This window comes from Rissa tridactyla, chromosome 1 (genome assembly GCF_028500815.1).
Source record: "Rissa tridactyla isolate bRisTri1 chromosome 1, bRisTri1.patW.cur.20221130, whole genome shotgun sequence".
In the NCBI taxonomy this organism is placed as follows: domain Eukaryota; kingdom Metazoa; phylum Chordata; class Aves; order Charadriiformes; family Laridae; genus Rissa; species Rissa tridactyla.
In genome coordinates, this window is record NC_071466.1 from 165,459,015 (window position 1) to 165,487,002 (window position 27,988).

A 27,988-nucleotide genomic window follows, 5' to 3' on the forward strand; every position below is an offset into this window, starting at 1 on the left:
TCCTCATGATTAGGCTCCACATTCTTTTCCACGTGAATCGTGGCTGATACTGTTGGGAGATGCTTCTGACTAGTGTCTTGACAGAACCTCTCAACACATACAAGTTGTAACCATGAATCAGCGATAATTATCTGTCATACAGGGAAGGCGTACAAGGCAACAGAAAGAGCTGGACAGTGGAAAAAGTTATTTGGGTCACCACCCACTCTTAACATCTATTTATTTTTAATCGGTATTTGCTCATCACCTAAACTTCATGGTGTTCTCTTCTAGTTTCTGCACCTCTAGTCAACATAGCAAACAGTAATCAGAAACAAAATAGCTTACTCCTCAAAAATGATGGCTCCAGATCTTTCCTAGCAGATGCCATTCTTTGTCACTGGATTTCCCTTTTTTTTTTCAGGACACAGTGTTTCACCAGTACTTTTAGCACTGGGGAATGCTTGGGAGTGTAAGCAGTTACAATGCGGAGTACATTGCGTTCAACTTTGCAGGACATTCTGTACATGCTCTGTTGACCTACATATGCCTTCTGGCTCTTGCACAAGGACACAAGGCAGCTCTGTTTCCTGCCATGAGTCATCATTCAAGAATGATATTTAAATAGGAGAAAAAGGAAGAAAAAAAACAACCAACCATGAACAGATTCCAGGGAAAAGCAAGTAGCAGCCTGTGGTTTTTACAGACAGAATTACAGGTTTTTTCCTTTTTGTAACCATCTTGCTAGGAAATCCCAGGAAAGTCAGAGTCTTGTAGTTTTTATGATGCTACAGCTAACCCAAGTGGAAAGACTGCATTGGAGCATAATGTTGGCATTGGCCTGCTGTATAGCGCAGTAGATATTGTCCAGGTGTTTTGTCTCCACTAGAGTTTCATAGTGAGAAATTTTATTTATACACACATGCACAACCCCTTTTTATCAATGAAGATACAGTCTTAATTTAAAGAAGAAATGTTTAGGACCTGGATCAGTTGTGTGAGGGGTGCGCACATTAACCTTTACAAATACAAGGCGCCTCAAGTTAAATAGGCATTAGTTAACTTGAAGTAAAGTCAAGTGAAGACAAGCTCTGTTGGGAGGACGGGAAGTGCTACAAGAGACTTCTTCTGGGTGAGTTAGTCTGCATCTTGTACCTACCCCTGAAGCAACCAACAGTGATTGCTATAGGAGACAGCACACTAGATTAAGCCACTCTAATCTGCCAAAGTAATGCTTTCCTTGCTGTAGAATGCCCAGAGAAACATCTTGCTAGACGCCACCTTTTCCTGGTGCTTTCTGTTTTGTTTCTGTCAAAGTGTGCTTCTGTCATATAGGCAAGATCATTTCCTCTCTGGGGACTATGGGATGGCAAATGAAATTACATACTTTTCTCAATGTTGTAAAAATTCGGGGGGGGGGGGTGGTGGTGGTGGTGGTGGTGTTGTGGGTTGTTTGTTTTGGGTTTTTTTTTACTATGATTTTTGACAGGAACAGAAAAAGAACCCAGAGGGAAATCTATGGTAATTAAGATGTGGGGGAAGGGAGGAAAGAAGGTGAAGAACAGCAGGGAGGAAATGGGACTCAGCTGGCTAAGAAAAACAACTAGAGCATGGCGGATGAACAGCAAGAGGTAAAAGGAGCAGTGAAAGGACATTCTCATGCTCTTGCTGTGAAAAGGCAGGATAAGCATTTCACAGGTGTTAAAAAAAACTAAACTAAAAGTATCACTAAAACAGAGTCTGTCACCCAGATTTTTGCAACCGTTCTCAGGCGAGGAGTGACTGAAACTGATTCATTTGCTCAGTGGCTCTCGGCAGCCTGTACAAAACGAGCCTGATGGTTATTTTCTGAGGAAGTAGTGTTCATATCCCTTTACTTCACAGGTCGTTAATCAGTCCTTGTGTTGGCAGTCTCTGATAGAAGGCCTATTACAGCAAGAAACTAAACTGCTTGTTGCTTTAGTAGTGGTCTCCTGGGCTCAGAGAAGAACCACAGGGGGAAGGAAGAAGTAGAGTGTGTGTAAAAGTTCATAGGCTCCTACCCACACCTCACCTCTTCTGAGGATAGACAAAGATTTTCACTGTCAGTTATCTATTCAAGGCAGAAGATTCTCTTCCAAAAACACCTGCAGGAAAAAGTATCTTATTCTAATATTATTAACACTCAACTGGAGGGGGAGGATACCACCCGTTAGTTGTACCATCACAACAAAGGTTGGCTTTGGGGGTGAAGTCAGTTTAACAGGGCCGCAAAGGTCAGCTGCTTGGAATGGAATGGAATGGAATGGAATGGAATGGAATAGAATAGACTAGACTAGACTAGACTAGAATAGCTCAGTTGGAAGGGACTGTCCTGGTTTCAGCTGGGAAAGAGTTAATTTTCTTTCTAGTGATTGCTGTGAAAGGAATGTCAATAATACCTATTGTTTTTAGTTGTTGCTAAGTGATATTTACTCTATTCAAGGACTTTTTTCAGCTTCCCATAGAAGAATAGACAGAATGATGGAATGGCCAATGAAATATTCCATACCGTAGATGTCACGCTCGGTATATGAATGGGGGTTAGCCAGGAGGTAGGAATCCGCGATCATTGCTGTGGACGGTTTCAATTCACCGGGCAGTGAGAGTGATCTGTGTCGTTATTGTTATTATTGTTGTTATTGTTATTTTTCATTTTCTCTTATTGTTTCTATTAAACTGTCTTTATCACAACCCATGAGGGTTTTTTTTTCACCTCTTTTTTTCCTCTCCCCCCAGCTTTTTTTGGGGGGTGAAAGGTGGGGAGGTGAGCGAGTGGCTCTGTGATTCTAGTTTCCAGCTGGGGTAAAACCACAACAGGGACCTACAACAATCATCTAGTCCAACTGCCTGACCACTTCAGGGCTGACCAAAAGCTGAAGCATGTTATTAAGGGCATTGTACAAATGCCTCAAATCCTTCTTAAGCAAAGGACAGGCTTGGGGCATCGAACACCTCTCTAGGAAGCCTGTTCCAGTGTTTGACCACCCTCTCAGTAAAAAAATGTTTCCTAATGTCCAGTCTAAACCTTCCCTGGTGCAGCTTTGAACCATTCCCATGCATCCTATCACTGGATCCCAGGGAGATCAGCACCTCCCTTTCCACCTCCCCTCCTCAGGAAGCTGTAGAGAGCAATGAGGTTGCCTCTCAGCCTCCTTTTCTCCAAACTAGACAAGCGTAAAGTCCTTTTGCTGATCCTGATAGGACATGCCTTCCAGCCCTTTCACCATCTTTGTTGCCCTCCTCTGCATGCGTTCAAGGACCTTCACACCCCTCTGAAATTGTGGGGCCCAGAAGTGCACAAAGTACTCACGGCAAGGCTGCCCTAATGCTGAATAGAGCGGGATAATCACCTGGCGGGTTATACTGTGTTTGATGCACCCCAGGATGCTGTTTGCCATCTTGGCTGCCAGGGCACACTGCTGGCTCATACTGTCCCTGTTGTTGACCAGCACCCCCAGATCCCTTTCTGAAGAGCTGCTCTCCAATCTATACTTGTGTCCAGCATTTTGACTTGTTAAATTTCATCCCATTAATCACAGCCCAATGCTCCAATCTATCTAGATCCCTCTGCAAGGCCTTCTGTCCCTCAAGAGAGTCAACAGCACCTCCCAGTTTGGTATCATCAGCAAACCTGGTGATCATCAGCAAACATCATCTTGCTCGTACCCCCAGCTGTCTGCCACCCCTTTCACTATGCTGATAAACGCTTTATGGAGATGGATTTTACCCCAGATCACGGAAGTTATCAGTTTGAAATGTAACTTTACAGGGAGGAGAACAGGTTGTGGGGTTTTTTCTTCACCTCTTCAGTGACCTAATTAACAGGGCAGCTCCACACACCATTATATTGATTCACTGAGGAGGGATAAATTGCGTTATCGAGGGAGAAGCAGCAGGAGGAATAAACACCTTGAGGGTTAGGATCTGATGCTAAGAAGACAGTATTTGGAAGGACTGCTTTGGGTCACCTGCTGAAGGGCTGGCTGTTTGTGGGAGCACTGAGAGAAGCTGCGTCAGACGAGGCTGCAAGGTCCAGAGGAGCTCTGCGCCTGGCTCACCACACCAGCCCTTGCACTTGTGCCTGGTCACCAGCAACACTATTGTTTTCCTAACAACCGTTTCCATGGCACTGTCATGCAGACATTATTAGTCATCCTGGCTGGAAAAGGTGGTGTCAAAGGTTCACACTCCAGTGCCAGTCACCTCTGGTGTGGGAGGGCAGAAGCTGGTCTCAGAAGGCATCTAGGCAAGGACTGGTTTGATGAGGGTGGAGCCTCCTTCAAGAGCCTGTAAGCACAAAGTGCATCTTCAGCTGAACTGGATGCTGGTACCAGGGAATGAAGTTCTATGCATTCAACCCATTCCTTCATAGGTAGTGGTAACAGTAACGTTGTTTCGTTTAAAATATGAGATGGCAAGAACTTAAGCCACAAGGCTTAAGTTAGAGGCATTTCTGTTGATAAGGAACCACTCCCCCTATTCCTTGGCATTTGAACCTGAAATCAGAAACAAAAGTAGCAGTTTCTGCCATGTACTTTTGGAGGGACAGGCTACAAGCAGCATTATACAGAGAAATTCCTGCTAAGCAAAGATAGGAGGCCTCCAGAGCAGCTCTGGAGCATGGTAATGTGTGGGAGTTGCTAGAGTTGTTTAGCAGGTTTAGCCAGCCCAGACACAACACCCCTGGAGTCCTCAGCATTTCTGTCACCTTAGCCATCACCTCATGGCAACTTGTCTTCATGGCAACATGTCTTCTTCCCCACCTGGAAAAAAGATGAGGCAAGGCTCCTCTGTATGCCTTCCCACACAATGACCCGTGCACTGGATTTTCCCTCCTCACTTGCTGGGGGGAGTTCCTCCTTCTAACAATAAAGAGCAAAAAAGATAAGGCAATGGGAAACCTGTACGTAGAAGCCCAGACTTGTCCTCTCGAAAACTGATTTGGTCTACTGGGGCTGGGAGGCGGCACTGGCACTAAATATTCTCAAGTACATCAAGCCAAAGACATTTGTGACTCAATACTTCTACACCAAGGCCCCTTCGACATGTGTGAAATGTGCTCCGGGACCTCTGGCTATTTGACGCCTAGAAGATCACTCCTCCATGGTTAACTGCACCCTCAGACCTCTTTCAGTCACCAAATGGATGGGTCTGGCTTTAAGCTGGGTCCAGAGGCAGGGGAAAAAAGAAACAGACCTCCTCTCAGACACCTTGCCCACCTAAGGCTCTAACTGAGCTGAGGGACAGCCTGGCCCAGTTTCGTATCCAAAAGCCTTGCTTAGATTCAGCTTTATTAGCTTCTAAGCGGAATGAATAAACAACCACCCTTCGACTGTCAAATTTTGTCACTTAGACTTTAAGTAAATACTTTATTAAGTCTTGTTTACACATGAAGCTTTTCCTGATTAAGACCACGTGTGGATACTTTTGTTCTGAATAAGGACTACCCCTATGCAGTTATTTCGGAGCAGCCATTGCACTTTTAAATTCATTGCCTCCCCCAACTCACATTAACTTCGAAGTGCTGTTAAAACAAACATATTTTTGAGAGCTTGTCTACCTGCCACTATAACACAGAAAACTGAAGACAGAATGAGTGATCTTCACGTTAGTTAAGAAGGGTGAGAATAGTCATGCTCTTAAATTCACACCCCAACTTGTTTCACAATATTTCATTTACACAGGCAGCCCTTGACTTTTTTCTTTTTTTTTTTTTTGTTTTTGTTTTTTTTGCTGTGTCACCCTAAAATGCCTAGCTTTGGTAGGCAGAAGTCTCTCCATTCCACATTTTCCATGATGACATGATACAAAGAATGTTTATTGGACAAATATGAGTATTTCAGGGGAAAAAAACATATTTGAATGGTTATTTGAATAAAAATTCCTGTACAGGAGCCAATGCCATTGGGCTTAATTACTTCATCTATTTATGAATGTTTAATGTTTAGCTTGTTATATTGCCATCATTTCACTATGTCCAGCCATTTTTCTGTGTAATTTCCCTTGCCTCATCACACCTAATTCCATGGCGAGGTTCTCCTGCAGTTAAAAGTAAAATCTATCTGGGCATCAAAATATATTCCAAGCACAGTGTGCACCCATTGACACAGACGCTGTAATTATGGTTGATGATTACTGGTGACTGAGTATTTATTGCCAAGAAATGATGTAGAAGAAAAGCAAAAATATTCTCGGCATTTATAAAACTTTTGTAAAATTGGAGCATTTCTAATTTAAGATTTTTACACCAATTTTCCTAATTTCTTGATGTTTGACTGACTAAGCTAAAGAAAATTCAGCCCTCCCAGTCTCCATGACCAACGGAACCACAGAGCCAAAAAGTCTACGAATGGATGCAACTGCAGTGGAAGGGGCACTGCTGCCAATTTGTTTTTGTTCAGAGGACGGGCAAAAAAGACTCAACTACTGACGCATGCCCTCTTGCAAAGTCTGCTGGTACAAACATGTAACTATCTTAATATAAATTTCTTAATAGAGACAAGACCTGCTGTTAAACATCCCATGCCCAAGGGCAACAGTGTAATCTTTATGTCTTTTTATAAACTTTGCTTTTACTGATGTCTTCTTTGCCTACCAGATGTGCGCAGATTGCCTAAATCACATGAGAACGACAATCTGGATTTGGCTGTAGGACTCGATCACATGAGAACACAGGGACAGGTCAGCTGCCATGACCCACTTAGCTTTCCGGGAGGAGATGCAGCCTCTTGATCACAGTAACGCCCTCGTGTCGGTGAGCACACGTGATGGTTTCTATGAGATTTGCTGTACCTACCAGGAACGGCAAGTTCAGCTCTTACGTAGGAATATGTCTAGTCCTGTAGGGAGTGGGGCACGGGGGGCAGTTAACGGTTTTGCCTCGGCTTTTCTTTTGAGCAAATAATGCATTCCTGCTGGCAGCTTAGTCTGCTGGCGACCAGCTCAGCTCTGAAATATGAGCTATGGTAGATGGGAGGAGGGAAGGTCAGCCTGGAAGGGTGTGGGAGAGGATTTCCATTCCAGACACAGGCTTTTGGTTAGAGCACTATTGTTCAAATGGGAGTTACTCGAATGATCAATGAGAAAAATTCTCTCTCCTCCCTCCTCTCCCCTTTTTTAGCAATCCTAATGTAAGCATAAAGGAAGATAAGCACTTTTTGTTCTGTTTCACTGGTTTCATAGTCGTGATTGCATTGAGTATTTCATGGTAAGACTTCAAAGTGTTCCTGCCTTTTCATTTTACATGTGGACGTACGGTTTGCTTGAAAATATGTGTCCTGCTCAAATTACATTAAGAAAACATTGGACCTATGATATACAACCATCAGCTAGACACAAATTAGTGCTGCTTCAAATTCTGCTGCAGTGTCTCATCAGTTTTCAACATTTTTTCTCTCATGCTAAGAAACAGGCTTTACACACCTCTGCTGACATTTGGAGAGTTCAGTCTCTATGCTGTCAAACACTGAACACTTTGTGAAACCCCAGCGTCAAAGAAAAAGAACTCACAAACAATGAGAGAAAAACAAGAAAGAACTTGTTTTAACAAATGAATTGCTGTGATAAGAGGCACTGTTAAAATATACGCATGTGAAATCCATGGCATTTAAGCACATATATTCCTTATTTCTAGCCAAGGGATACACAATGCAAATGTGGGGCATTGTGTGATCCAGTACTGTTAGGATATCTTATATAATTACCCAAGTTATTGCTCAAACTAGGGGAACTGTGAATTATTTCTAGTAGGTTAAAAATGACAGCGGAAGCAGGAGGCTCTTTGATCAATTCCACTTCTCCAGAAAGACTACACAATAATATTGCCTGAAATCAGCAGGAACCTAATAACAGGAGACACTTTCTTAGAAAACTGCCAGCAAAATATATTTCTCACATACAGGTCTGATATTTGCCTGTTTTGTTTGCCAATACATGCATATGTTTGGTGATGGAGAACATTCCATAAAGGAGCACAAACTTTTCTCATCTTAGTTGAAATGAGGTAGTTGTTGCTTAATTGAAGGAGATACTCTTCCACCCTAATGGAAAATTAAGGCTGAAAGTTTCTTAGTCCAATTCAGAAAAAGAAGTATTACAGACCACATTCATTAAAACACCTGCCACCACCACCCATGGGTAAACTACAAAAATCAGAAAACTGCAGTTATAAAAACAGTAATTCATGCAATTGCTATTGTCCAATCAATGAATGTAATTTTAAAAATTCCTCCGGGAATATCACATTAATAACCTCCCTGCTCTGAGGCAAAGCCCAATAACTTTTAAAGACTAGATGAATCACAATTACTTGGTCATCTCACAGCTCAAAGAATTATAAACATGGACGTTTATAAGCCATAGTCTGCACTGCTGTACCAAGGTATATAATTTTTTGTGCTGCATATGAACTCTAAGCTACACTACACCAAACAAGACTTTCTATCATTTAGAAGATAAACCTTGGGGAAAAAACCAGACCTTTTACTGAGGTCCACAGAGATATTTTGACCTCCAAAGGATTTCTGTAAGGAAGAATTCAAATCTACTTGTTCATTAACTCCTACTTTTTTTTGTGTTTGTTTGTTTTACTCTTCATTTGCTCTCCCTTATGTTTTATTCCCTTCCTCTGTCAACCTCTGTTCATCCCTTTTTGTCTTCCTTCAATCTACAAAGTTTTCCCCTTTCCTGCTATGCTTTGTGTAACTTTTCAAACCCACTGTCTCTTCCCATTCTCATCACCATTCTTGCTTCTCTTCTGGTGCTCTCTCACGACACCTGTCCTTGATTCTTCTAATTTGATGTTTACACTCTGCAAGAAAAGAGACTGGTGATAGTTTCACTTTCCTGTTCCCTTCCTTCTTCCCTCTTCTTGTCAAGTTGTGAATCACCAAAATCCTTAAGACTGTAAAAAACTTGCATTCATGAATGTGCTGCCATTTAAAATTATGGAGATGCGCAATACCTTGCTCATGTAAACTCTTCATCAGGAAATCTACAGAGAGGGAGTTCTCGATTCTTCTCTGACCTTCTTCAAGCAGTTCTTCAGAGGTGCTCAGGGCTGGATGTGTCCATGATGTGAATGAATTAGGTGCTTGTGCAGGAGCTTATGTTCCCCACTCTCAGGTAACTAAGAGAGATGACCAGGCAATACCAACTGCAGGTTAGACAGTTAAAGAGAAAACTACTGATCCCCTAAGTTTCTACAATAACTCTTTCCTGTGGTCAAAAACCACAACCCAGATAATATTAATGGGAGTTATAGATCATGGAATCTCAGGAGAAAAAGAACAAACCCTTTCCTTTAAAATTTATTTCTTGCGAGTCTCCATTATTCATTAGTTATGATTACTTGTATTATAGCAGACACTTGATAGTGCATCATAATTTAGGGTTCAAAATCATTCTAATTATGACAACTTTTTGTATATGAGACTTTTTGAAGTATTTGTGTGTTTAAGCTTTCCACATTAAGCCTTGAGAATTTTCCATGTTTAATCTCAGCTGGAAAGTATTTTGAAATGCTCTAAGCAAAATTAATCCATCTGGGGTTTTTTTGTTTTTGTGTTTGACTTATCATGAGGAGAGAAGAAAGTATTTTATTATCGAAATATACTATTTGCCAAGGTTCTCATTGCTGTGGTCAAGAACCCAAAGTAGAGGGCAATCTCTCTTGCTGTCAAAGATTTGGAGAATTCTAGACCAACCGTAAACTTGCTCTGAAGCCAGATTACTTTTGGTCTCCCTTACCCTGAAGGACAATCGCACTCCCTTTTCCAGTAAGAGGTAATTAGAATTTCCTAAAGCAAGTGAATAAGTGAAATAGTTTCTGCCCTGGCTGTTAAAGAAAGCTAAACTAGAATCAAAGAATTACACGTAAAGTTTTAACATAGGTTTTTGTCTATAAATTGGAATAGAAAGTGAAGAAGAGTAACACAGATGAGTAATTACTCATCCTAGAAATATATCCTACTGTATTTTAATACTCAACGCTAACAAGACACAGAGCATTTCCTAAACGCTACAGCAACAAAGAATTTGGTTTATTTTGTATGCATAACAAAAATGAGGAAACTTTGTTGAATTCTTAAGAACATGGAGGAAGCAAAAAAAATGTCAAACAAGTGACGAGCAGCCAGGATCAATATGTCCCCAAAGAAAGGGACACAACATACTGTTCAGATGTCATAAAGAAAAGAACCATTGAAGAGACCACATTTCTTTGTATCGCCAGTAAGTTAAAAGCTGAGACCAAACACCAAGACCATGAATCAGGCTTGTTTACAATTAGTAACAAAAGTTGTTAGCCAAGGCCCAACTTAATAACAAATCTAGAGACTTCTCAGAGGTGTAAACTGTTAAAAAATGTGAGCAATACTCAGACTAGAATGGTGACCTACCGCACAACTTCTGTCTCCAGCAAGAAATGCAGAGTTTCTGGGGTTGTTTCCTATATTGTATAATCTTGTTTCATTCCTACAACACTGTACCCTGCATATGGCAAACATCTGGTGAATGACCATAGTATTTACTGGAAATACGGGATAAACTGGAGTTGTGCAGGCAAGCTTCATTCTGGTATTTTTGGAATCGATACTTGATTTTGCAGCCTTAACAATGCTTTAAATGAGGATTTTTATCAGTAATTTTTAGAAGAAAATGAACAAAAAATTGACTATTTTTTTATTCTTCCCTAGCAACTCAATCATATGATGTCAGCTTGACACACCGGTCCCAGCCTGAATTACAGGCTTTTGTGACTTCTGCTAGCAGAGAAATACCTGAGGTAGCACGTTTTCATCCGCTATGTAGCGTGCCATGCCCTTGTGAGTGGATTTCACTACTATTTGCTTACATCTGAGGACTAGGGAGATTCCAAAGTCATGAGTTTTACTCCAGACCTGAAACAGAAATCTAGCAGATCAGTCTTAAGCTCCTGTGCCTATTTCTCTTGAAACGGACCCTTTCTGCTTCAGTTTTTCCACGTTAACTCCCAAATCTTTGCTCTCACGTATTTGTATTTCTAGTCCATACTTTCTTGCCCAGCTCATGCAAATTTCTACCATTTTCCTCCCAGGACAGTTCCAGTCTCCTCCAAGATCCAAGATTTAATACCCCTTTTACTTGCATATTATCCATCTCTAGGCCCAACAGCTCAGAAACCCCCAGACTCCACTTCTGCCTCAATTCTCCACCCTATTTTCTTGGCCAGCCAGTCAACTGTACTTCCATATTAAATCACAGTCTCTGTTTCTGTTTTCTCTATTTCCTTCTGCTGTACCATTTGTATTCCTGGGATACCCATACCTCACATAACGTTCTACCTCCCATACCTAGTTCCTGACCTTTTTCCATGTAAATTTGGTCCCCTCTTTCCACTCTTTGAGCATCGATGGAGTAGAGAGTAACTGAGACAGGCATTTTTGTTTTAGTCCTGTTGTTTGGCTGTAGTTCAGCCCACAAACTTGTTAGAGCTACAACCAAAGACCATGCTCAGGCCTTGGCTGTAGTATGCCTGATGTGGATGCAAGAAATGTGGTTAATATATTGGTATGCTATTTATTTCACTGATCAGTAGCAGTTCCTTAACTCCCTGCTCCTTAACTCCTTTACCAACCTGTCTATATCCATCTGCTGTCCTGCTCTGTGCATCCTGATCAGCACATTTCTGGGGCAAGGGCTGCCGTGGAGTTGTGTCTGTACAGAGCGTAGCACAGTGGGATCTTGGTTCAGAGTGAGAGCTAGATGGGATTATGACGTTCATGATGATAAAAAAATAAGGATGCCTGCTGAAAGCATGAACATCCTGTTTTTTAAAAAGGGTTTTAACTTGTCAAATGTGTGCAGAGCTTCACAGGAACAGCAAAAAGCACATCCCCAGCATAAAGGCCATTTCTCTCCAAAATGCCAGTGGAGCTTCCTAAAGTAAAGCATCAGGATTTCTTCATGGAGGAAAACAGTCTCTTATTTTTCCTTGAGCTCATTCTTGGAAATAGAGGAATGTTTATGACTGCAACTTTCCAAATAAATTAAAATGTAATCAAATAAAGTAGAAACACCAGACAAATGACCAGAAAGTTTTAGCCTCGATGGTTAATATTTTGTGAAAGTTTTTGCAATTGGAAATGGGTTTACCATAGGAAGTGCAGTCAACTTTAATAATAGGTGGTGCTCTAGAATCACCCGTACGAATAAAACTCTTATTTCCTAGAAAAGAAAATATTTGTTATTCATTGCTTCCTGTATTATAGGTATAGATTTGTTGGCAGACATCTAGTTCTAATCTTCACATCTCAGTTCAGTGGATTCCTTAAAAAAGATGTTTTCAACTTCCACTCTTTCATCCCTTGCTATTAGTCCTGAGGAATGTTTTTGAGACTAAAATTATTTTAAATATACAGCCTTCCACATACACTCCTGAACGAATCCTCTCTCTCAACACAATGCAGCGTTACACCCACATCTAACAGGTGTTTTTGTCTTGGAGAGGGTGCTGGGGGAGAAGCTGCACGCATATGCACAGCTGTGTGGAGAAGAATGACCATGAATTAACTTTTAAAGCCAAAATTTGCAGTAGCTGAAACCATGGAAGGGCATATACCTCTACAACATTTCGTGGCTTTACTTCTTCATTTCTTCTTTTCGGTGTTTGTGTCCAGGGATACTCGGGTATACAGCGCAGGTACCAAACTTGCCTGCCTTAACTCCATTTCATCTATGGCTTTTTCAAAATCTTAGTTCCATCACTGCTGTGCAAAGCTTAACTACACACTTTTGTTTCTACCTTGCTGTTGCGTATTTTGAGCTTATTTTCTACCACTAGGGTGCATTTTGAGGTATAAGACCAGAAGATGTTTCTACCCTGAAATACAAGAGAAATACAGCCCCTATAATAAGATGTTTGAGAAAAGGCAACTCGTGTTATGTAGGCCAGCCTTAGGCAGGTTTGAAAGATAGTTTGAAAGGGCTTCACACATTTTAATATCCTGCTATCAACATATATGCTACTTTTGCGTGGCTAAGTATCTCTGGAGTTTTCAGATAATCTGTCTGGACAGTCAGGAGAGAAGGAAAATGGGAGACTGATGGAGGCAGGCCTTCTGAGAGGATGGACGTAGGCACTTCGCTTTTTTTCCCCTGCTGTAAAAAAGAGAAGGTGGGTATGGGGGTAGTCACCTCCAGTTATCCCAAAGAAGTCTGTCTGCATGGTTAAAATTCAGGCAGGTCTGGGGCAGAACAAAGTAACTCTGTAATTCTGCACACACATGGTGTATAACACAACACAACAGCTTAGGGCAGGCAAGCGGAATCTGAAGCTGACCAAACCTAATTACGAACACTGGAGTTGGGTCAAGACATTCGGTTCAAACACGCATTCCAGTGACAAGAAAGAAGATGCTCCCAGATCTTCTGGAAGAATACCTTGTTAGTCCCCCAATTTTATATTCCATTGAAAACATCATGCAAATTGAGGACTAAACCAACAAATTCCATTTATAGTGTTCAATTATACTAAGCAACTCTTTACAGTATGCTTGTAGCATTTACACTTAAAAGACTATTTCTCTTTCGTTTATCTGTCAGGACCCATATTGAGAGTTCCCCGTCACCTAGGAAACAGTGGATAAAAGCAATGAAAGCAAAATATTTCACTGAACATCCTACATGGCTTTAGATGCCTGTAGTATTCTCCATTGTTCCTACAGACAGGGAATCCTCAATTCTAGTCTTGGCAGATAGGTGAAAGATAAGTGGCAATTCCATTTTGTTTAAAAATGTAAAGCCCAGTAATTTGAGAAGAGTAGTATAGTCTAGTGGTTAGCTGCCAGATGATTGATGTCCTGTGCGTGACTCGCCTTGACTTGCAGTGACCTTCACCAACTCCCTTAGCCTCATCCTCATGCTTGTGTGATCATGCCTACCCTATAAAAGAATCTCTGACATTGGTGATACGAACGTTGTTTCTTAAAAGTGCAAGAACATAAACTTACTGAGCAATGTGTTAACCAAAACATCTGAAATATGCAAATGACTAAAATAATCTGCTTAATGTTTGACTCACTTGTAATATCTCACGTGCACTCTTACGGTTACACCAGAACGTTATAACAAATAAACATACTGGGAGAGACATTTGGGATAAAAGAAGAGAGAAAAATGCTCTGATTTAGAAACTTTTTTTTTAAATAAAAATGCAATACATTTCAAGCATGATAAAATTAACATAGCAACTCTGACTGAAGCGACACATATTCGCCAATATTTAATAAACACATACAGGAAACTACTTGATTGTCAAGTCACACTTCTCAAGTAGGCATGGGTAAAAGAATCTGGCTGCAACAAGTTTACGGTTCCTGCATCAGTGTCATAGCTAATCAGGTCTGACTGTCTCAGGTGCAGAAATACTTCTAGACACAATATCCATGGAACTGAAGGTACAGAAATGTTGGGGGTTTTTGTCTTTTTCTTCTTCTGATGGGATACAGGTACATGTTTTATTATTATAATAGAAAAAAAATATAGAAGAGAGAGTACTGGGAGGATAAACTATCCCATGCATTTCAATATAGTTTTAATTCCACAGTACAGGATGGGACCCATCCTCATCCTTTGGCAATACAGAGTATCAGAAGAGTGCAGCGGAACTGGCTTACCCAAACCACCACGGCTGACTGCACCGTAGTAACCAACGTAAACAGTAAGTAGCTCTCTTGCTTCGTTATTTTTCACGTCAAGGAGAAAGAGTACCTGGTGCTTGCTATATTTACTTGCATATCTTGGAAGGAAATAAGGATGTAAGCAACAGACACATCTCTTCTACCCCAAGTACTACGCATATTGAGCTGCAACACGAACACCTCTGGTCCAGTGACTCTGTCCATATTTAGTACTTATACAATTTATCCATATTGACGTATGCTGACTTCTTTGGGCTTTTGAAGAACAAAATACAGCTCCTGTGTTTTCCTACACCTTTAGGTTCTGCCTGAGCTAGATTATCTCCCGTGACTGCTTTGGAGTTATCAGAGCAGCTCCACTTCTGATAGGAGCTGCAAGAATACTGCTACAGGCAAAATCTGGGTGGCCAAAAGCATTTTTATCAATAGCGTCTCTAAATGGATCTACATAGACTCTAAATGGGTCATACAACCTTGTGTGCACCACCATTCCCACCTCTCCTAAAGCTGTGCCAATGGTGAAAAACTGTCATACGGTTATGCCCTGTGGGACAAAAAAAAAAAAAACAAACAAAAAAACAAAAGGGAAAAAACCCCACTGCTGATGGTGGACAGGGAGCGTCCTCCATTTATCAGGGTTATCTGGAGAACAATATACCCAATAAGAAAAGCAGAGATGAAAGACTGAAAATAAAAGCAGATCAAATACTTGGGAGGAGATTAAAGACACATGGAGAGAGCTGATCTAATACAGAGAGAGTGGACAATGCTGTTCCTTTGCTGTTCAGCACAATGACAAGATGATTGAGTTAGCCCTTAGGCTGAAACACCACGGGCCAGTTTGTGTTGCTGTTACCAGCCCAGTGTGACCGAAAGAACAAAAGAACATGAAAACCTGAAATTGCATCTGTTGCAATTGCAGATCTCCACTCAAGTAATGGGTACAAGTATTCCATTTGTTAAAAGCCGATTGACTTACTGTGCTGTAGCTGGCCATTGAAAACTGATCTAGTAGAAAGTACAAGTAGTAAAATGGTAATTTAGGCTGAAGAAGGATAAAGAGATGCCTTCTACTAGGTAAGGTATTAAAGTATGAAGTTGTTTCCCAAAGAAAGTCAGGAGCCAGTGGCTCTGTACTCCAGTGATGGACACTTTAATAACAAGATTCTATCAGTCACGGGAGAAAAAAACAGCAAATTTATTTCTAGGGGAGATTGTCGCTTCCCCTACAAAAAGGTTCAGATGCCTTTTTGTACTTCGCAGATCAAACGCAATATTGATGTATTTGCAAATACAGTGCAACAGAACACAGAAAATGGGCCCGCTCTGATGGGCATTTCGCAGGAGATGCTAAATAAGTCCCAAAAAACCTGCGCTTAAGGGTTACCGGGAAAACACAATCTCCTCTCTCCGCGCATGACCGGTAACCCGAGGGGTCCGCACCCCCGGCTGCCTCAGAGGCGCTGCCCCGCACCCCAGCCTCCCGACAGCGTGCTGACGGCACCCCGGGCTGGGCCAGCCCGCGTTCTGCCTAACGTGGCAGCTTTAGCGACAGGAGCCCCCACCGGGCCTTCGGGGGCAGCACCCCGGGAGCGCGGCTGGGCCGTGTGAGGGGCGGCCCGAGGCTGGGCCAGGCCGCGGCGAACAGCCCCCCCCGCCCCGCGTCCTTCAGGCCCGGCCGGGCCCCCAGGCGCCCCCTCCCCCGCCGGCCGCAAAACCCGCCGCTCCGGCTGAAACCCGACACCGGGGGCCTCCCTGCCACGCCGGCCGCCTGGGGCCGCGCCGGGCGAGACGGAAAGAGAGGAGCGGAATCTCCCGCCGGGGGCCAGGCCAGGCCGGCGGCGGCCGCTCGGGGCGGCGTCGCGCAGAATCCCGCTCCGAGGACTCCGCAGTATCCAGCCCGGAGAGTACCGCCCGCCCGGATGCAGGCGGCGACCTCAGCAGCTGCGGTCTCCTTCCAGCTCCCCAACCGGCCCAAACCGGCTCGAACTGGCCGAGGCCGGATCTGCTGGCGGCGGAGCGGCGCTTCTTCCCCTCACCCCGCGGCCGCCGCCTCTTCCTCCCCTCCTCCCCCGGCGTCCCTTTCTCCTTTCCTTCCTCTCTCCATCTCTCCTTTTCCGAAGCACCGTGCACCGCTGCTCCCCCGGCCCCCGCTGTGCCTCGGCCGGCAGAGGTGCCCTGCCGAGCCCGGCGCCCTCCCTACAGCTGGGGCAGGCGCAGCCCGCTGCCACCGCCCCGGCCCCTGGGCGCTGCTGCTGTCCTGGAGCCTCAGCGGCGCGTTTCCTCGCTGCCCTGGCTTCCTACCCACGTTCCCCTCGCCTCCACAATTGGGGAAATCCTGCGTGTTCCGCAGATTTTTTTCTTGCACTTAGGGGAGAAATGGGTACAACGCAAGCTTTTGCCTTCTCGGTCAAAGCCGCCGCTCTGCAGCAGACATGGCTGCGCCTCACAGGCCCCTGCCCTCTCCCGCCATGGTGTGCAGCTCAGAGATGCCGCTTGCCTTCCCTACCTGTCCCATGCTCGGACTCGCCTTCTTGTTCCCCCGGCGCAGGTGCGCCTACCTGAAGACATGGGACCCCTGCTTCCCTGTGGCTTCTTGTGACAGCCCTGCACGGAGCAATGCAGCTCTGTCGCCTGCACCATCATGCTCCCCCTGCGCCTGCCTGTCTCCCCCCTGCCACCCCCTGTTACTACAGGAGACAAACCTGGGTGTTACCCTCTCCCTTCTTTCCCACACAGTCACCATGAAGATAAGCACACTCTGGTTTTGTCACTCCATAACCACAGAAGACCCTGCATCTTCTCTTTTTTTTTTTTTTTTTTTTTTCTTTTTAACCCATCCCCCATTCTTACAGATCAAAAGGAACCCGGCCTGACTCCATTTTGGAGAGGATATTGCCCAGAGGTTTGACTTCCCTCCGTGGAGCAATTTCCTCCGGCAGCATCTGTAGCAGAAGGGAGACAGCCCACCTCGCCCAGCGGGTGCTGTGAGATGCCTCTCTACCATTTGGAGCCAGCGGCTGACACGACTTCTCTGTGGCTGAGTGGTTTTGTCAGGCATGGTTTTGCGCCAGCCTGGAGCGGTACGCGTGCCTGGGCTTTCGCCAGCTCTGCTGCACTTTTGGTAGTTTTGGTGAAAATTTTGTTTTCAGACTTCCATGCTTCTGAAGGCATTGAGGTAATGACCCTGCACACCTCAGGGGGATGTTTCCCACGACATCAAGCGGGAGGGATAGGTGTATGTTTGCCTGTTTCTTCCCTGGCTTTGGTTTGATTATTCAGCTGAGTAGACCTAATAGCTGGCTGCTGTTGAAGGAGTTCCCACCCTTTCACCTGTGCTAGATCTGGCATTTGTCAGGCACCTTACTGAGTGTATTTAGTTCACTAGCGTGGTAGATGCTACTTTTGTCCTCCAAGAGAAATGTTCTGCCAGATCCACAACTCCTACTGATTTTGAGGATGGCACAGGTAACAGGCACAAGTCATCTGGTTGGTATGTTGTGACAAATGTCTACAAAAGGTAGAGATTCCCCAAGGAAAGTAGGAAGAAAAGTTTGTACACGTGCAATTGTTTGGGCATCCTCATGTAGAAGTTGTTGTGGGATGGCCCCAGCTGGCAGTCAGGCTCTCCCCCAGCTGCTCACTCACCCCTCCATCCACAGTGGGATGGGGAGAGAACAGGAAGAACAGGAATGAGGAAGCTCCTGCGTCCAGATAAAGTTGAGATCACTTACTGATTACCATTGCAGGCAAAACAGGCTCACCTTGGGGAAATTAATTTATTGCCAATTCGTGTATATAAATATAATTACCAATTTGGGTATTGGGAAATAAAGCAACAAATATTAAAACACATGGGAAAACTCCTTCCCTCCCTGTTTCCCAGGCTCACTTCATTCTTTCTCTCCTGTCCTACCAGCTCCTTACCACCACAGGTCACACTCAGTCCCTTCAGCGAGGAAGAGAGTGGGGCAAGGGGGCGACGTTACAATCAGCGCATAGCAGTTTCTCTATGATACTCCTTTTGTCTCAGAGTTTTCCTCTGCTCTGGCACAGGTCCTCAGAGGTTGCAGGGAGTATCTGCTCTGCCATGGAGCGCTTCCTCTTCCTCCTTCTCTTCCTCCTCCGTGGAAGCCAGCTGGAACTGGCTGTGTCCAGTACAGTGGCCTTTTCTCACACAGCCACCCCTGCAGCCCCCCACTGCCAACACCTTGACATCTGTACCCACTGCGGGACTCAGAGTTATGGAATCACAGAATAACTTGGAAAGGACCTTTGGAGGTCATCTGGGGCCATCTTCCTCTGCCTTCCTCCTGCCAAAAAGACCAGTTTTGCAGGTCGATCAGGCTGCTACCAGCATTGCCCAAGCAAATTTTTGATGTCTCCAAAGGCAATTATTCTGCATTCTCTTTAGACAACTTAACTTACCCCATTATTTGAGCATCATTGCTGTGAAGAATTTTTCCTTATATTTACTTAAAATTTCCCCCAAGAGCAGTCCAGTTCTGTTTAGTCTGTAACTACCAACAGGTAGTACAAGGCAGCAATTTGATTCCTCCATGGCTGCCTTTCCAGTTTAAAGAAAGACAATCTTGTAGAGGACAGAAACAGTAAGGTTGGTGTTGAGAGATATCAGTTGTTTAGCTTAAATAAGTAAGTTTTAATTAGAATAAATTACTTAGGGTTATGATATAATGTGATTTATGCTGTTTGCTTAGCTTTGCTTAGCATGAGTAGCTGCAGATTTGCCAAAGCCTTTAGGCCGCAATAGTTAATTTTCTTAGTAATTTTCCTATCAGCTGGTTCAGTGCTGTGTTTAGTCTTTCAGTATAAGAAAAATATCGATAATACCCTGATGTTTTGGTATTGTTTTCCCTAAGTCTGGGACTTTTCAGTTCCCCATGTTCTGCCAGCGAGTGCAGGTGCACAAGAAGCATAAACCAGAAGATAAGGAGGCTACAACCACCAGCAGAGACTGCAAATCAACAAGATCAGAGCAGTCAACGGCCTGACTGCCTGGACACAGAGAAAGAATCCGGTACGGTGTTAGAAGACCACAGACCAAAAATCACCACTGGACTAAAAGACATGTGAAGAGCATGTGAGGAGTGGGTGTATACGTCGCAAGGATATAATTGCAAGGAAGCCCGACAAGACCACTGGGACTGAGTGTAAGTAAGTAAATTTAATAAGTTTTTCCTCTAAAATGAAATTACCTTCTCCTCCTACAGGGCGTTCCATTGTTGCTACTATATTGCATCCTTATTTCCTGTGTTTTCTATCTTTTCTCCTGCCTTATCCCATTCAGGCCCAAAACCATCTTGGGGACACTCTACTTCACTTGCCGTAGCCTGAAAATACATTTCTAGCACTGGGGAGCCCAAACCAGGACACAGTACTTCAGGGCGGTGCAGCTTCGCACATGCTGAATAGAGGGAAATAACAATTCCCTTGAACCCGCTGGCTGTGCTTCTGGCTAATGCAGCTCAGCAGCTGGCCTTGATTTCTGCAAAAGTGCACTGCTGGGCCGTGTTTAACTGCTTGTCTACCAAGAGTTGCAGGTCCTGTTTTGGAAAGCTGCTTTCTAGTTGACCCCCGAAGTTGTACAGATTCGTGGTGGTGTTCTATTCCAGATACAGGGTTTCGCATTTGTTTTTGTTGAACTTTTGTGAGGTTTCCGTTGACCTATTTTTCCAGTTTGTTGAGACTGCTGCTGAGCAGCAGCCTAACCATTGAGCATGTTGACCTCTCCTCCTCCAGTTTTCCGTCCACAGCGCGTGCACTCCCTTCACCAGCTGCAGAGTGTTTTGCAGACGGCTGTTCACACACCATTCTCAGTGCCTGCTGAAGGAAACACATCTACTCACTGCTTTTCTCTAAAATAAGGGCAGCAATGACCTTGGGGGAAATTTATGTACGTGTACAAACATGTGCGCGTGGCGCACACACACACACATTACTAAGTGAAGTCTGAACAAAGTGGCGGTTTGCAGTTCTGCTGCATTTAAGGTATCCATTTCAAGGACCCCCTGCTACAGGAGTAGAAGAATGCTGCCTTTCAAAACAGGTAGTTCCTGCCTAGCCTTAAAACAGAGATGATTTAAGAGCATAAGAGGAAAACAACGTCTCACTTTCATCTCACAAGAAGCTGTCTGCCTCCTGTCTCTGCTAAAAGGGAGTAGCCCCGTTATATAAAGCACAGCTTCCCCTTCCCCCACCCCATCCATTGCCTCCAGCCCTCATGCCAACAGAAATTACTTGCATTCTCACGTTTTTCAGCAGAGTCGAAAGTATCCCCTCATTTTCACACTAGATTTATAACTCTCAAATGTTGGCAGACCCGGCGCTGGCTCTGGGAGGCCATTCTGACAAAAGGGAAGTCTAAGTCTCTGCTCTACCTGCTGCCGTGCTCCCTTGGCCTCTCTCCACGATTTCCTTAGACAAGGCAGGTCACACCGACTCTGGAATTCTCTAGGGAGTTTGGATTTTTGTCTGTAGCTGGAGGGATGAGAGAAAAAAGAAAATAGAAACCTTTGTGAATTTAGGCAATCAGAAAAGCGTTTTACATTGCAACTGAATACAGATTATTTTGTAACAGGCATGTTCCACCCACCCTCTTTGAAGCAAGACTTGAAAAAATTCCTTATGATACATTATGCCTCATTTAGGATAAGCACCAGTAGTCCCGATTTTGGCTGTTCTCATTTGTCTCCCTCTCCTGGTCAATGGTGGTTATTTTTTTCCAGATTTTGTGGAGAAGTCTTTGTTTGGCTTTTGTCCATACACAAAGAACTCAAAGTGAATCAGTGGCTGAGCAAAATGGATTTTATAGTTACATGCTTGTTCCAGTGCATTCAAGAGCTAAATAAATATTTACCTATTTAAAAATTCACCTCTGCAGTCTTGAAAACATAAATCTTGCCGTATCTCTCTGAAACTGAGCCAGGGGAAATCCTGCTCAGGGGAGTGCTCACTTTCAGTCAAGTTGGGCATGCTGGAAAGATGCCAGGAATAGTGGAGCCGGGAGGTGGCTGCATTTCTTAAGAGGTGGTGACAGGCAGAAGAGCTGGAGTCAGTCAGTTTAAGGGAATTTGACAGTTTTGGTATAGTAAATTGAATTCTTCTGTTTTTTAAATGCTTGCTATTGACATAAAACACTGCAGGCTGCCAATTTTTACCTTTTGCTTTAATGAGTCATATAAATAAAATGCAGTAAAAAAAAAAAAGATAGAATTAATTTATTGCTGTGTATAATGAACAGACTGAGGGGTACTCAGATAATACATAATCTTCCTGTTCTGGTTCTGACAGCACCCATTATTCCCTGAATGTCTATTCAAGGGCTACCCAACAATCCCAGTTTTGGTAACTCACCTGAGTTGCGTTCCTGACCTACCACACAGTTCCAAGCCTGTTTCTTCTGCATTATTATAGCTTTCCATCAGAAAATTTAGTCACTGTTTCATTCCCTTCCCTTTCTGGCTTTGAAGTCAAACTCAGCCACTATCCATGGAAACTGCTATTTAAACTCAAGACTTCCACAGACCTCTCTTTGGACCCTGGAGGCTTTGTCCTCAGCACCCTCAGAGTCTAGCCAGGGATTTTACATGGACAGGACAGCTAATTGTGTCCAGTTACGTAGTTTTTGTAGACAAAATGTGGTATTTAGACTAGGACAAACAGATGTTCCAATTTAATGTATGAGATACAGAAGACTCTGTTTTCCCATTTTTAAAAAATGGAAACTAAATACAGGCTTGTTTCAAAATAGTCTTCTAGTCTTAAGGAGAAATCTGTGCTTCAACTGCAAATCTGCCCTGCTTTTTTAAAAATATCTATTTATTTTTTACATTTTAGCAATTAATACTGATGCATTCAGGAGAGAAAAGGGCAGAACTGTAGAGATGAGTAAGGAACACCAGAGTCTGTGTCCTAAAAAAGTTGCCATCTGGATTATTTTATTATTTAGAAGGCAAAATAAAAACCAGATTCATGTTTTTAGTAGCCTGTCTTCTTAGGAGAGGTGCTCCAGACCTCTAATCATCTTCCTTGCCCTCCTCTGGACTCACTTAAACAGGTCCATGTCCTTCTCATGTTGAGGGCCCCAGAGCTGGTTGCGGAACTCCACGTGGGGTCTCACCAGAGTGGAGTAGAGGGGCAGAATCACCTCTCTTTCCCTGCTGGCCACGCTTCTTTTGATGCAGCCCAGGATGTGGTTGGCTTTCTGGACTGTGAGCGCACTTCTCATCCACCAATACCCCCAAGTCCTTCTCCTCAGGGCTGCTCTCAATCCATTCTCTGCCCAGCCTGTATTTGTGCTTGGGATTGCCCTGACCCATGTGCATGATCCTGCACTTGGCCTTGTTGAACTTCATGAGGTTTGCATGGTCCCACTTCTCAAGCCCATTTAGGGCCCTTTGGATGGCATCCCTTCCCTCCAGCATGTCGACCACACCACACAGCTTGGTGTCATCAGCAAACTTGCTGAGGGTGCACTCAGTCCTATTGGCCACATCGCCAACAAAGATGTTAAACGGCACTGGACCCAATACCAACCCCTGAAGAATGCCACTCATCACTGGTCGCCACTTGGACATTGAGCCGTTGACCACAACTCTTTTGAGTGAGGACATCCTGCCAGTTCCTTACCCACTGAGCGGTCCATCTGTCAAATCCATGTCTCTCCAATTTAGACACAAGGATGTCATGTGGGACAGTGTCAAATGCTTTGCACAAGTCCAGGTAGATGATGTCAGTTGCTCTTCCCTTATCTACCAACACTGTAACGCTGTTGTAGAAGGCCACCAAATTTGTTGGGCACAATTTGCCCTTAGTAAAGCCATGTTGGCTGTCATCAATAACCTCCTTATTTTCTATCATCTGCCTTAGTTTCCAGGAGGATCTGGTCCATGATCTTGGTGGGCACAGAGGTGAGACTGACCTGCCTGTAGTTCTCCCGGTCTTCCTTTTTTCCCCTTTGCACCCACACACCTTTAGTTTTCCAGCAAAAGACCAATTACCTGAGAAACACACTGTTTTCCATTTGGATAAATTCAGTAGTTGCTATAGCTGCTGGGCATATAATCTTTTCAAGCCTCTAAGGATCTAATGGAATCCAGGTAAACTGTGCCTTGCAGGCTTCAAAAATGTCTTGATTTATTAGGGATCTATAAGACCTAAAGCTTTGGCTGCTGACTGGGAGAGCTGGCCACAGCCATGGATCAAAGTTGTTTCAGCAGAATCTGCAGGAGATTCTTGCAGCCAACTGTATCTTTGCCACTTTGGCCTCAAATTGTTCCATGTATTTGCCAAAGGTTTAATTAATATGTGTACAACAAATGTATAATTAAGTGAATAAGAAACTATGAAATGTATTAGTACATTAAAAAAGAATAGAATTGAAATCAATGCTTAAATCAGAAAGACTGCTAGTTCTGAATTCACGTGTGTGAATTCATGTCAAATTTAGTTTTCATACAGGTGTGTGAATTTGCCTTTGTTCTTTATCCCTATGATTTATTTCACCTAGGTTTGAGAATTCACTGACATCTGCCATGATTACAGAAATTAGCACAGGATTTGAAGTAGAACAGGTGTTCAAATCCCTACAAGAAAGCCTGATAATACTCCTGGAAACCTAGGTGTAGAGCATAGCCAGAAGTTGGCATGGGATCTTTCTGCATCATCTCTCTTTAGATTCCTAAGAGCCATCCTCAAACATCTTGAAATACTTTAAAATCCTCAAGGTGGTCAGTGTAATTTCACCTGAAAAATATATGCAGAAGCAGATATAGTGCTGCATAAACACTATAAAAAATGCAAAAGTATTTTTGCAGCATTATATTTCAAGTGAAAGAAACATAAAATTTTATTCACAAATCTAACTTTGTCACAAAAATGTGGATAAAAAATGTAGGAGTGAGTACTGAAAAAAACCAGAAGGTCCAATTTACTGAATTTCTTCTGATGAGCTTTCTCAAGAAAGTGTTCAGTTACCTTCAGCAGGCTTGAGGACAGAGAAGTGTGGGCAACCTGGAAGTGGAATAGATTAATTAGGTGGTGCAAAATAATCTGCGAGGGAGCTAAGAGTTGAGAGGGGATGGGGAGTTGAGATGCAGAAGGGATGAGGAAGCGAACGAGCAGGAGGTAAGGAACTGGAAAAAAAGAGTTGGACATTTTCTCTTGGCAAGTGATGAAGCCCGCAGGTCTCTGACAAAGGATGCTTGCTGACAGCTGAATGCACTTGCTAGTTGCTGGCAGTACAAGAATGCTTCCTGGCATGTTCCCGTACAGCCACTTACATAGGAGTAGTAATGTTGGTCCTATATTTTTCTATGGTATAGCTTGACTCTGCTTTCAGAGAAGAGCATGACAATTTCTAAATCTGGAGAGAATGGGAATTTTTCTGTTAAAACCAAAATAAGAGCTTGGGAAGTCATTCTGCTTTCCTGTCCTAAAATTGACATATTGCATATCGCTTCCTTTTCTTGAGCTTGATGAAAATATTATAACTTTTTTGCTTGCATGTTGTTTTACATTCGCAGTCAAGTTCCCATGGAATCAGAGTTTATGTTTCACTTGTTTTTCAGGGAATTAGATGAAGGGCTTTGTATGAGTCAGACAAATACGTGCTATGTATTGACTTTTCGTGCTCCGTGACATTTCTTTCATGTTGATTTCAGACATGGTTACAGAAATAAGATTGGTGTTCTGCGATGCCGGTTAGGGAGACAGCAGTATCCCAAAGCCTAACACTAGGTTAATCAAGACACAGAATCATTACACATGCAGTTCTAATGTAGCCAGTGCAGCCTGTAGTTGGCATCTTCAATAGTTGGGTTAGGTAACCCAGAACTGGACCTGCAACATAAACTAGAAAGAAGAATAGCTGCTGTTGTGTGATTTCAAAGCTTATAAGCAGGATGGAAGGAGATAAAGAAGCTGAGGAAAGTGTCTTTGTAAAGATTTAGAAAAGAGGCAGGAAAAACAAGTGCCGAAGTAGGGGAAGGGGAAGGCATTAGAAGACTCAAAAGAACTGGGAAAAAAAATAAAAGTGACAAGAAGAAAGGACCTGTGAACACTGAATATAAAGGAGCTGCATTTGCCTGGATCTCTGCAGTGTACCATCTCCAGGTCCCCGAGGCTGCTGGGATATCTGATAGCTAGGATTAGCGAGGCCTTGTAACAGAACTGTGTGTCATTGCTTAGTTTTGTATAGTTGTATCCTGTGTATCCAGTGAGGCTTGTCTGTTAGATGATGGAGTGTGTTCGTCTCAATTGCTGTCTGCTTTACAGACCCCTGCCCTGATTTATTGCTTTGGTAACCGCAAGAGCGCAGACTGTGCTCTCTGTGTCTTTCCAAGTGTCTTGGTGTGCAGGGGGAGGTGGGAAGACATAAAACAGAGCCTGCACCCAGGCCTCCAAAGTGACCTGGCATCTTCAGTCTGAGAGTCAGGGGAGCACCTTAAGGGCACTTTATTGATGTTTTTATGTGCGAGGCTGTAAAGCATTTGCCCACTAGATTGATTTATGTTGCAGAATGTGGGAGCCGCGCATCTTCTGCTTCACAGTTTTGGTGTTCATCTTGTCTGTGTTGGACATTGACTACCAAAACAGGAAACGTTGTTGATCCTTTTCTTTGTTACTTATGACCAATGAAGATGACACACCAACTGCCTGGTCAAAGCAAGAAGAAGCGGTGACCTGAGTCACTGTAGGATGACAATGCCTTTTCATTGGACTCCAACTTGAATTTTCTTTTATTACTTCCGTATTCGTAATGAATGTAAACTTGTGTACCACAGGTTTTGCACCACAAGCTTATCTTTAGTGCAGGCTTATAATTAACTTCTCTGAAATCATGTTAATTTTGAATCCAAACTCTGTCAAAGTAATTTTGCTTCATCTTTCTCTCTAAAAAACCTTGAAGAAAGAAAATTAAATGGAAGTTAATTTCTTTCTTCCTAGAAGTTTATATGTCACAACACTAAAGAAAGCTTGGTAACACATTCAAGAAGAAACACTAAATAGCCAGATGAAGAAAACGATCACCATAATCTGCATAACATAGGAATTACCTGAAAAGGGTGAAATGGGAATATCTGGAGATCATACTCGCTTTAGGAACTTGTTTAGTTACTTCAGACAAGGCCCTCATTTGCTTTCTTCACAGGCTGGAAGCAGGGTAAAAGATGGATTGTAGTGGTCTAATCTGAAATAGGCAGAAATCATTGTGTCACGGCATCTCCATGATTTGCTGCCATTCGTAATGAGACAAAGCAGCGTGTGCAGCTCTTGTAGAGTTTGACGAAGAGCATCTCTTTTCCTCTGCTGAACAGTATCCAATGTCCTCACTTGATCAAAGCTAAACGTAGATGTGTTTATCAGTATGTGTTCTCACACGGAAGGAGTCAGGCACCAATCCTGGCTCTTACTCCAGACAAGTCTGGTTCAGTACAGACAGCTTTTGCTTTGGTACCTGCAGTCGTCCTCATTGTTGCTTAGAAAGCAGTATTTTCCTTTTCAACATGGTTCAACATGCTGCATTAATGTTTTCCATAGCAAGTGTCTGTAAGAGTAGAGTTTTCTGATAATTCTGAATAGCTTAAATTTCTCATAAAACTTCACAGCGTGTCATGAGGGTTGCTGGAAACTTACTTGCTTTGAAAGACTGCGTGTTACTTGCAGTGTCTTGTAGAGAGATGCGGGGTGCCAGCAGCATTTCTTAATGATTTATTGTTGCCTGAGGCCACCTGAAGGTTTTCTTGCAGGGAGTGCTGAAGTTGTTAGGAGTTGGCTGCTTGTGAAGGGGACATGCCTGAGAGGCAAAATCACACTTGCCCTCTGCTGCATCTGCTTGTCAGGTACCTCTTATATCTGTATGCGAGAAGTTATCCATAACTGCAGTTGGTATAGAAGACCATCCAGTGCACCTTGCACTTTGGAAGGAGGTAATTGTCTGTGATTTTATTCGATGAATTGTGTATTTATATTTACTATTTGTCTACTTGAATTCAGGCAGCTGCTTTTCCTCTCTGTGGAGAGAAGAGTTCACTTTGTGCAGGGACCCTTTATGCTGCCTTTTCTGAAGATGGGTGGGAGACCCACACGCTGTGGGTGTTAGGCTGCCCTCCATGACAATGATTTTATTGATTTATTTCTTCTTCACGAGTTGTATTCTTAGGATCCTGCTTCAGAAAATGGAGAGTGAAAGTTGGGATTAGAGATTGCTATGAGATATTTTGAGTAACTCTGTGCCCTCAAAACATGATCGTTTTAGCTCTTCTTGACTGTGGGAGCCTGGGAATGCT

General features: G+C 43.4%; 1 long non-coding RNA gene across 9 annotated transcripts in view; it reads left to right on the top strand.

Annotated features, from left to right (window-relative positions):
• Positions 1-550: 550 nt before the first annotated feature.
• The window catches only part of LOC128918707 (uncharacterized), a 64,329-nt gene continuing 36,891 nt past the window's right edge, over positions 551-27,988 (top strand). For 5 of the 9 annotated variants that reach the window (XR_008469668.1, XR_008469673.1, XR_008469674.1 and 2 more), the window contains exons 1-4: positions 551-1,111; positions 6,599-6,754; positions 14,585-14,698; positions 17,534-19,853. This is a non-coding gene — a long non-coding RNA (uncharacterized LOC128918707). The remainder of the gene's footprint in view (positions 1,112-6,598; positions 6,755-14,584; positions 14,699-17,533; positions 19,854-27,988) is intronic. The other 4 variants (XR_008469675.1, XR_008469678.1, XR_008469676.1 and 1 more) reach the window with 4 other exon arrangements.